The sequence below is a fragment of the Triticum dicoccoides genome, chromosome 2B (genome assembly GCF_002162155.2).
Source record: "Triticum dicoccoides isolate Atlit2015 ecotype Zavitan chromosome 2B, WEW_v2.0, whole genome shotgun sequence".
NCBI lineage: Eukaryota > Viridiplantae > Streptophyta > Magnoliopsida > Poales > Poaceae > Triticum > Triticum dicoccoides.
In genome coordinates this window covers 640,782,046-640,792,506 of record NC_041383.1, presented here as the reverse complement: position 1 = coordinate 640,792,506, position 10,461 = coordinate 640,782,046, and positions in this window count along the sequence as shown.

Here is a 10,461-nt window from a genome sequence, read left to right as displayed (position 1 = left end):
TGCGGAAGATGGTAGATAAAACCCACTACACTGATGGCACCGAGTTAACGTATAAGGAGAAAAATCATCTGATCGCATTTTGTACTCTTCTTGAGAATTACAATAACTATTATCGAACTCCTCCAAATTATGGTGAATACGTGCCACTAGTGCATGTGTTGAACCACGGTAACTTCTCTGGAGATACCCTGGTAAGATTTTTTACTATTACGACATCCGTGCATCTTTTGCATACTTCTAAAACTAGTACATCGTTGCTAACTACGAAGTTATTATTATGTTTTTCAACAGAAAATCCCGATGGATTGTGTGCCTCATCCTATGTCTCTGCATGGTCGCCTCTCAGTTCTGAACATACTGCCAGGTAAATCTACGGAGCTCACCTGTGCATATCGGATTTCTAAAACCCGTGAACACATGTTCATCAAAGAATGGAAGAAATGTATGGACATTCGCAAGGAGGTTCTTGGAAGTAACATTCAGCGAAAGGCAAGAATTGGAGACAGGCTAATCTCCATTCTCCATAATGGAGAGTCAGGGGCTATCTTGTTTTTTGCTATTTTACCTTAGAAAATGTAGTAGGTCTTAATCGAATGTAATAGGTCCTATGAGGTACAATATGTTTATTATGTGGTAATGTGTTAGAGTTGATAATGATGATCTTGAGGAGGTGTTATGTGATGTCAATGATGAAAACGATGATCTTGAGGAGGTGTTATATGACAATGATGTATTATGATGATAAGTTGTTAATGATATGATGATGATATTATTATATCATTGGGTGAAAGAACCACGAATTAGTTTCAAGTGGATGGACATCCACTTGAAACTAACCCGCGGTTCTTTCCCCCCGTGATGTAATAACTCATTATGATGTAAAAACAATCTCTAAATTCCTGTTGTATGAAAATTTGTGTAAAGGTGTATGAATACAACATGAAATAAAAAAGAAACAAAATACTAAATAATAGTAGTAGCGCGGGAAAGGAGAAGCGCTACTACTAATTACCAGTAGCGCGGTTCTGAAGAAGCGCTACTACTAAGTCAATTTATCAGTAGCGTGGGTCCTGGCGCGCTATTGCTAAGCATTAGCTATAGCGCCTTATCAGTAGCGCTCCTGCCCACGCTACTGATAGGCCTAAAACCCACGCTGCTAGGCTTTTCCCTAGTAGTGAAGCCCCGACTTATGGTTCCTTTGAAAAGGACGCTGGGTTGTTGGGTGGAGGAATTACCTTCTGTGTTATGGAGCATAAACACCACCCCAATCGATCCATGGGATATACACCTTTCTTCATGGTTTACGGGGTAGTGGCAATACTCCCAAGTGATATTCGTCCTGATTCGCCCCGGGTTGCCAATTATGTTGAAGCGGACAATGAGCAAGCACGTCAAGAAGCACTGGACCTGTTAGATGAAAAACGGGACATGGCATTGGCTCGTTCCGCGGTTTATCAGCAAGACCTGCGGCGTTATTACAACCGCCGGGTTAAAACAAGAACCTTTCAAGAAGGCGACTTAGTGCTCCAGGTCATCCAGGATCAGACCGATATGCACAAGTTATCCCCACCTTGGGAAGGGCCCTTTGTGGTCAGCAAGAATCTACACAACAGATCATACTACCTCATCGATGTTCGAGAGCACAAAGACTCACGCAAATCTGAGGAGGAGACCCGGCGGCCGTGGAACATAGCTCTCCTTCGGCCTTACTACACTTGAGCCATAGGCTCCTATTATGTACATAGCTTGACAATGTATATATTATGATCAATATAATAAACCGGCATCCTTGCTATAAGCAGGGCCTCTGCTGTTTTTTCCAATATTTCTTGATTACATGGGGGCTTCAGCTGACAAAGCGGAGTTCTGCCTATTAATCCGGCTATCACGCCACAACAAAGCTTGGGAGCTTCACACCCAATGGGCCAAAGAGAGTCTTGTTGCTACGCACAGCTCAAACATAGGCACCCATAGAGCACAACTCACAAAGTTACTTGGGGGCTCTTTGTGCAACGCAACAAAGAGTTTGAAAGGACCCTTGTAATTGGCTATCAAGCCCCGCTTGGAAGCCTGGTGTATTTACCTAAAACCCCGGGTTAACCTGCCTTCATCAAGTAAGCCACTCCTTTCCAGGTAATCCTGGCATGACCCGCCGAACCTTTGACAAGTCAATCTTATACAAACCCTGAACTTGTTAAAGTTAAATCGACAATTGGTTAGTTGGAGGCCAATCTTGAAAGGCTTTGCGAAATGGTTTAACTCAGTGGCCTGGCAGCCCATGAAAAGCCTCGAATTTGGGCCTGGCAGCCCTTGAAAAGCCTCGACTACACGGTTTTATTTGCCTTTGTCAAGATTTTCTCTTTCGATAAGGTTTTATGTTGAACCGGCGTCGATTGACCCGACATGGCTATCGGTCATCAAATTAACCCGGTGTTTGTTAAACCGGCTTGGCTTTCAACTACAAGTTGTCAGACCATATTCAATTATCAACCGGTGTTTATTAACCCGGTCTGTCATTGACTATACATCGCCAGGATGATCATCCGGAGTTTATCATAACCCGGCATGGTTTATTATGCACCAGCATAGCATGGTGGGAGTTATTAACACTCAAGACTTGGGTCATCATCCTTACTACAATCAAGTTGGTAAACCAACAATATGATTCACTGTCACAGGTATGATATATTTCATATTTTGATATTCTTGCGTCCTTGGTTATAAACCAGGTTTTGCATTGGGCATTATGACCCGTCCGGCGGTAAAACGCCAGGACAACTTTTTTGTGCAGAAACAAATGATTGCATGAAATTACCAAGGCATATAAGCAAGTATAGCAACAATCATGGCAGATTAAACAGTATCATGTAGCAGTGCAGGATGGCAGCAGATCAAAGTATTTCAACTAGCCTATTACAAGGCGTTTTGATGCCCAAAATAATGACTGTTTGTCACACAGAACACAATCTGTGGAAATCAAGCCAGCTGCTAGATCATGATTCGTCACCTGGTTGATGTGAAGTTGATGGATCATCTTGCGCCGGTTCACCCTCCTCCTCCCCATCCACTGGCTGGAAGTCAATGTTTGCCCAGTCAATTCCAGACAAAGCTCGGAAGACAGTTTCATCACTTATAAGATCTGACGGTTCAATGTCAGGGGCATAAGTGTGCTTACGGATTGGCGGGATTAGATTCTGCACTTCATTCATAGACGCATCAATCCGTTTGTTGTCTGCATCATAGTTGGACCAGTGGACAGACAAGTCAACTTCTTCGACCAATCTTCCTTCAAGCGGGTGCATCTCCTTTGTCAAAGCTTTGAGGGCTTCATTATCAAAATCTGACCCGTCCTCTTTTTGTCTAGGATAGCCATTTCCAATATCTTCCGGATCAAGATCAGCTATCCAAGCTTTGGCACGAGTCAGTGCAGATAAAGCGCCAACACTTGCAGCAGACTTCTTCACCTCTTCCAGCTGGGCAGGAGTCATGGATAATCTGGCCAATGTATCCTTGATTAAGGTTGGCGGCGGTTTATTGTATGAGGCTGCGCAGATGACCCGTTGAGGGCCAATATACAACTTCTCTATCAAGGTGTAGGCAGCCTTCAACTTCTTCCGCATATCTGAGCCAAGATGAGCAACACGACTACGTGCAACGGCTTAAGAAATTGCTATTAAACCAGCAGTGTCAGAGATCTTTACTAAAAAGCTGAAGAAGAGTACTTACGAAAGACAACAGAAGTCATTGCATTGATTTGCCGCTTTAAGCCACTCAGCTCTTCTGCTACCGGTTTAAGTGCCGCTTCAGCATCTTTAGCCCGTTTCAGCAAAGCGGCTTTTTTAGTCTCCCAGCCTGCCCGCTCGTTCTTGAAGCCATCCTTCAATTGTTCCATGGATGTTAAAGCACCCTTCAATTCATCTTTGGCTTTGAAGATTTCGGCTTGCTGGGACTTAATGTTTTCCAGGAGGTCGGCGATTTGGGAATCCTTGCTGGTTAAGTCAGCCTGCAAAAGGCAGATAGTAAGTTGGTAATACTTTTTCAAAGTCCCAAGCACATAACAAGTTATACACTTGGCACTTGGGGGCTAATGCGGATTGTTTCTTCCTAACTGCTATTTTAAGTCCCAAAGCTCAATATAAGTATTCATCTTGGCACTTGGGGGCTAATGCTTATTTGATCAGATAAACCGAATGTGAAGGAACTCAACAAGGATAAGCTTTACAACAGGAAGTACCGGTTCATCTTCAAGAGATAAACTGGCCCTTGGGGGCTACACAGTTGAAGTTTTTCTTATTAAAGTACCAGTTCATCTTTGAAAAATAAACCGGCCCTTGGGGGCTACACAGTTGAAGTTTTTCTTATTAAAGTACCGATTCATCTTCAAAAGATAAACTGGCCCTTGGGGGCTATAATGGAGTTGATATAAAGCAAAAGGAAGAACTCTATGAAACATAGAACAGGAATTACCTCATAGCGCTCCTTCATCAAGTTGACTAGACCAGCCTCATAATCACGACTTGTATACATGCGGTTTAGAAATCCAGAGTGAAGTTCTTGAGCATTGAGGTTAACGCAGCTGGATAAATCTATTTCCACTTGCCTTTGCCCATAGCAGCAAATTCTTCCTTGGCAGTATGCTTCGATAAGGCAACCGGGTTACCAAGAATAGTATGACTAGTGCCAGTAATGACAACATCATCATCACCACCTTTGGCTGGGCTTGGCGGAATATCAGTATCCCTGGCTGGGCTTGGCGGATTATTTTCATCCTTGGCTGGGCTTGGCGGATCAGCAGGCTGGTTCATGACATTTCTCTCGTCCGGTTCAGTGAAAGTATCCTAAATCGGAGGTACCGGGTCTTCCCGGACAGCATCCGCATTCGGATCATGAGGTTCAGGGGTCTTCTCCGGTTCAGGGGTCTGATTATCATCAGTTGGAACAACCACCTTGGCTTTCTTGCTAAGTCTGGCTTTAGCTCTGAAAAGAATAAATACAGAGATTAGTACAATAAACCGGAGCAATATATAAAAGTAAGTATATCATGCTTACCCAGGAACGGTCTTGAGTGGAGGCATTTGTGTGGTTGAGGAATCGCCAGAGGATGAGTTGGAAGTTCCCTGATAATTTGAATCAAACGGATTAAGCGGTTGTTGGAAGTAACCCGCCTTAGGATAACAAATATTAGAAGTACAAGAGACCTCTGGTCGGTGTTTTGGAACCGAGCATCTGGTAAACCGGAGGAAGTAACTTGTTGGCCACTATGTCGGGTTGTGGGACGAGCCTCATGTTGCTGTGTCTTCAAAGAAAAGTGCGGATCCAAATAAGCAAGAGGATGTGAACGTTTTACTTTCCGGACTGCGCGACGGAGTTTTTGTACTGGCACATGATCTGAATCATAGGAAAGGGAAATTACCTCTACATTGTCAGCACGGCTGGCCTCCGCATCATCCTGATAATGTTCATTGTCAACAAGGTGCATGAAAAGTGAACCAAGTGAATCAAGTTCTACCTCTGATTCTGAGTCATCAACATCTTCGGCCGGATCAGGGGACTCGGCAGTTCTCTTCTTGGCAGGCCTCTTGGTGACCTTGGACTTAGATCGAGGCGGTCTTACCTGTTTGTCTTGTGGTTGGTCGGTTTGTCCTGCGGTTTCCTCTTCCAAAACGAATCATTGCTCTACAGAGGTAAACAGAAAGGCTATCAGAAAGTGTCAAAAGAGGGCGGATTAAAACAGAAAAATGCTATTCTTACAGCTGGCGGTTTGTTGAAGGCACAGAACGGACGTAGCCCAGTTTTGCTGCATTCAGATATTGGTTCATCCAACATCTTTTTGACAGCCTCAGTAATATCTTCATCAGTTAACTGAATATCAATATGACGTTGAGGATCTTTCAAATCCCCCGTGTACTCGCACATCAAACCGGGACACCAGGTTAAGGGCAGGTTTCTCCATGAAACCCAGCAACAGACAAGATCGACACCGGTTAAACCGTTTGCCATAAAAGCCCGGATCTTAGAGATCTGTGTGGCATACTTCATTTGTTCCTTGGCACTTAGCCGTTGAGGCAGTGGATGTTCATTACTGAGCCGGTGAGCACGATAACCCGACAAAGGATTTTCATCTTCAGGGGCAGTGTTTCGGCAGTAAAACCAAGCTTGGTTCCAATCCTTGGGGTGGCTATGATGTTTGGCATGAGGAAAATTGAATTCTTTCCTTTTTTCAATTGACACCCCGCCAAGTTCGGTATTGGGGCCATCGGTGAACTCAGTACGGCGGTTCAAGTGAAAGAAGTCTCTGAACAAATCAACAGTCGGTTCTTCTTGCAGGTAAGCTTCACAAAACACTTGGAAATTACAAAGCTTGGACACAGAGTTCAGTCCAATGTCTTGAGGGCGAAGTTGGAAGCTGGTAAGGACATCACAGAATTTTTTTGATCCGGGAGGGCTGAACCCTTGGTCCAGATGATGTACAAACACAATTACTTCTCCATCTTGAGGTTCAGGAGGATTTTCAGTACCCGAGACCCTCCAATGAATGGTTTCCTGTTTGGCTAAAGCGCCAGTAAAGACAAACCCAGTCAGCTGCTCTTCAGTGACCCGGGAACAGACCCAATTGCAAGCAGAGAACTGTTTGGCCATTGTTGATGACAAGCTGTAAAAGAAGTTCAAAATGTCGGTTCACGGTTCAAGATTGATATGTATAAAGCGGTGTCAAACCAGGGGATTCAATCAGAGCATATGTGCACGTTAAACCGGATACTGATGTTCAGGTAAAGCTGGCGGTTTACGTGAGGGCTAATGGTACCTGGCGGATTATAATTTTCTAAAGGTTAAACTGCCTACAGTGGTATGGAAGAAGCAGATCTGAAATTTACTAAGTGATGTAGAAACAGATTTCACAAGATGGTGTTATAATTTTGGATCTACCGCGGTTCAGTAAAGAAAAAATTTCAGAGCCCTAAAATGGCGACAGTAGAACAACAAAAGTCCAGATGGGATCTGTTCAGGAACGAAGAGATACTATGGCGAGGCAGAATAAAACTACAGCTTCGGCCGCAAAAGGAAGATGTCAAGTTTGTCTAGATTCAATGAGACAGTAAAGGAAAACAAACGAACAACGATGAACACTGATGAACACCGACGAAGGTATGAAACCCTAATGCAAATATAGGGTTGAAAAAGGAAGACTTACCGGCTTCACAGGAGCGGCGGAGAAGCGCTGCAATTTTCTGGTACGATCAGGTTGATGCAGCGGCCAGTGGCGATGCAGAGCTTGAAAGTTGAGGGCGGCGGTGGAGCAGTAGGGCTCGGGCGCCGTGAGGAGGAAGATGAAGCACAGAAGGGGAAAGAAAAAGACCTTCCGGTCTTATTTATAAAGGCAGATGGATAAGTAAGCCGACACGGGAATCGAGGAGCCCAAAAAGAAGAATGGGGCACAGCTGTTGCCTCGATCTTCGGAGATCAATTAATAGAAGGAATTGTTTATAGGTTTTTTACGCAGGTGACGTCATGGAGGTTTGTGGCGATTCCAGAAGATGACGTCATGACTGTTTACAAGGACAACACGAAGATGTTCAAATCAGAATTTCTCTAAGTTGAAGATTGACATGAACAAGTTCAAACCAATTTGGGGCCTAATGTTGAGATATGACTAGTGAGTATAAACTGCCCAGGAGGGGCCGGATTACACTCACAATGAATCCTGTACAAGAGCCCATGAAGATGAAGGCTATGGCGCTTTAACTATGGAGGTTTAGAGGCCCAGAGCCCAATGGCGGATTAGGGCCTATAGTAGTAAACCGCCATAGATGTGTAACTTGTATTATAAGTTAAGGAAATGCAGAAACCGAGTCGGACACTTGTATGAGCCGGCCTCGGGATTCTGTAAACCGACCAGGCGTCAACCTGTGTATATATAGGGACGACCCGGCGGCGGTTTAGGGACAAGAAACAACAACTCAAGAACTAGGCAAAGCGTATTTGCTCCCTGGCAATCGAGACCACATCAAAAACACCACAACTGGATCGTAGGCTTTTACCTTCACCGCAAGGGGCCGAACCAGTATAAAATATCCGTGTCCTTTGTCCGATTTAACCCCTCTAAGCTAACCCGATTGTGATGGCTCCACGACTAAGTCCTTTCACTAGGACATCTGACGTGATAATTCCACGACATGCATAGTATAGTGCAGTGCCTAACCGAAAGGAGCTGCACTACCTTATATTAAAACTGGTATAACTTTTAATCTATGCATCCGATGAAAACGTGCCTTGTATAAATGTTGTACATTTTTTCGTGTTCTACGCAACGGTGGCATTTTTATCTATGTTACGATCAATTTGCTTGATGAAAACCCTGTTGCAAAAGTGCATCATAATATAACTGACAGAATCTGTTAAATTTTACAAACTTGGCATGATGATAGCCATTGACCTATAGCTCTTATGTGTTTGCAACCTACATGAGTTTTGCACTACATAATGTGTACTTTCACGTCATGCCTATGCTGGCCATGTTAATCATCTTTAACATGTTCATTTCTTGTATCTAAGTGACTAACATAATATAAATGAACTTCTGTTACAGAAAGTTGCATTTTGTAAGATCCGTTGTAATTAATCCTGGCATCATAAGAATATGATCTAATTATGAAACTTAGAAAATATTATGTCTATGTTAAAGTCCATGTCATTTTCACACCCACTAAATATGTGCATCACTATGTTTTGAAACACTAAAGTACATAAGGCAATGTTCTGCCAGATTGACACATTAATTTCATCGAGTCCATGGATATCATCAGAACTTTGCATTTTATAAAGATGCATACTTATATAGTCTTAAAATTTAGCACCTATAATGTTTGTTGTCAGTAGCAAGAGCACATGTTCTCTGATTTGGACTCTGTTTTTTGGCTACTGGAAAAACCTGAGGTCGGTATGGAGTGAGTCGGTTTGAACTTGATAACCCAGGACGGCCTCATGCTAACCAGGACGACAAAACAGAGTTGACAGGAAAACTAGCTGTCAACGCTACTAGATGGAAGTTAGAAGGCTTATCTAACTAGCATAATGAATAACAGAGTTTAGTCAGCAGGAAAACTAAACTGATGTAAACAAAATTCTAATGAAAAACATATCAAGTTCATGCCAAGGGGTTTTGTAGAAATTAAGATATGATTATGTCAAGATTTGCAACAAATTTGTCAACAACATTATCATGCCTACTTTAGTGCAACATAACATCAGGTTAAATGTTTTTAACATGGCAACACACCGGATATACTCAAAGTAGACATGGAGATGCTCAAATTCATATGTAAAGTTATTCCATATGAAGCATGGTTGATTTACTATGCATTTTACAAAATGTAAAGTTCTGTTGACATCCAGTGACTTGGTGAAATTAACATGTCAATCTGGCAGAACATTGCCTTAGGTAATTTAGTGTCTCAAACATAGTGATGCAAATATTTAGTTGGTATGAAAATTACATGGACTTAAGGTAGACATAAAATTTTCCAACCTTCATAGTTAGATCATAATCATATGATGTCAGAATTAATTACTATGGATCTTATAAAATGTAACTTTTTGTAATAGAAGTTCACTTATAGCATGTTATTCACTTAGATGCAAGAAATGAACATGTTAAATATGATTAACATGTCAAGCATAGGCATGGCACGAAAGTACACATTATGTAGTGCAAAACACATGTAGGTTGCAAACGCGTAAGAGCTATAGGTCAATGGCTATCATCATGCCAAGTTTGTAAATTTTAACAGATTCTGTTAGTTATATTATGATGCGCTTTTGCAACAGAGTTTTCTTCAAGCAAATTGGTCCTAACATAGATGAAAATGCCACCATTGCGTAGATCAGGAAAAAATGTATAACATTCATATAAGGCACATTTTCGTCGAATGCACGGATTAAAAGTTACAATAGTTTTAATATAAGGTATTGCAACTCCTTTCAGTTAGGCGCTGCACTACACTATGCAGGTCCTTTCAGCTAGGCGATGCACTACACTGTGCAGCTCCTTTTAGCTAGGTGCTGCACAACTAGGAGTCGGGCCCGGGCTGCCACGCTGGAACGGCGTGTGGCACGAGCCAGGCGTTGCATAGTATAGTGTGGCGCCTATCTGTCGGGCGCCACTCAAAACGGTCAGCTCAGTCAATTTTTTCCGAAAGCAGTTCAAATTGTGTATTCTTTTCATCATCATGTCAAATATGTGTTTATTTTCCTTAATTGGCAACTGTTGAGAGGGTATATATACCCCAATCATCATTAAGGAAATCCAAAGATTCATTCTCAGTCATTTTCTTTAATACGTTATCACGCACGCCTCTACCGAGAGCATTAGGCCACGCAAGAAGTGACGAGGAATGGAAGAAGAACAAGAGAAGAGGAACGGTGACGCCATGCTCACCCCAACGGAGAGACTGTGATGCACGG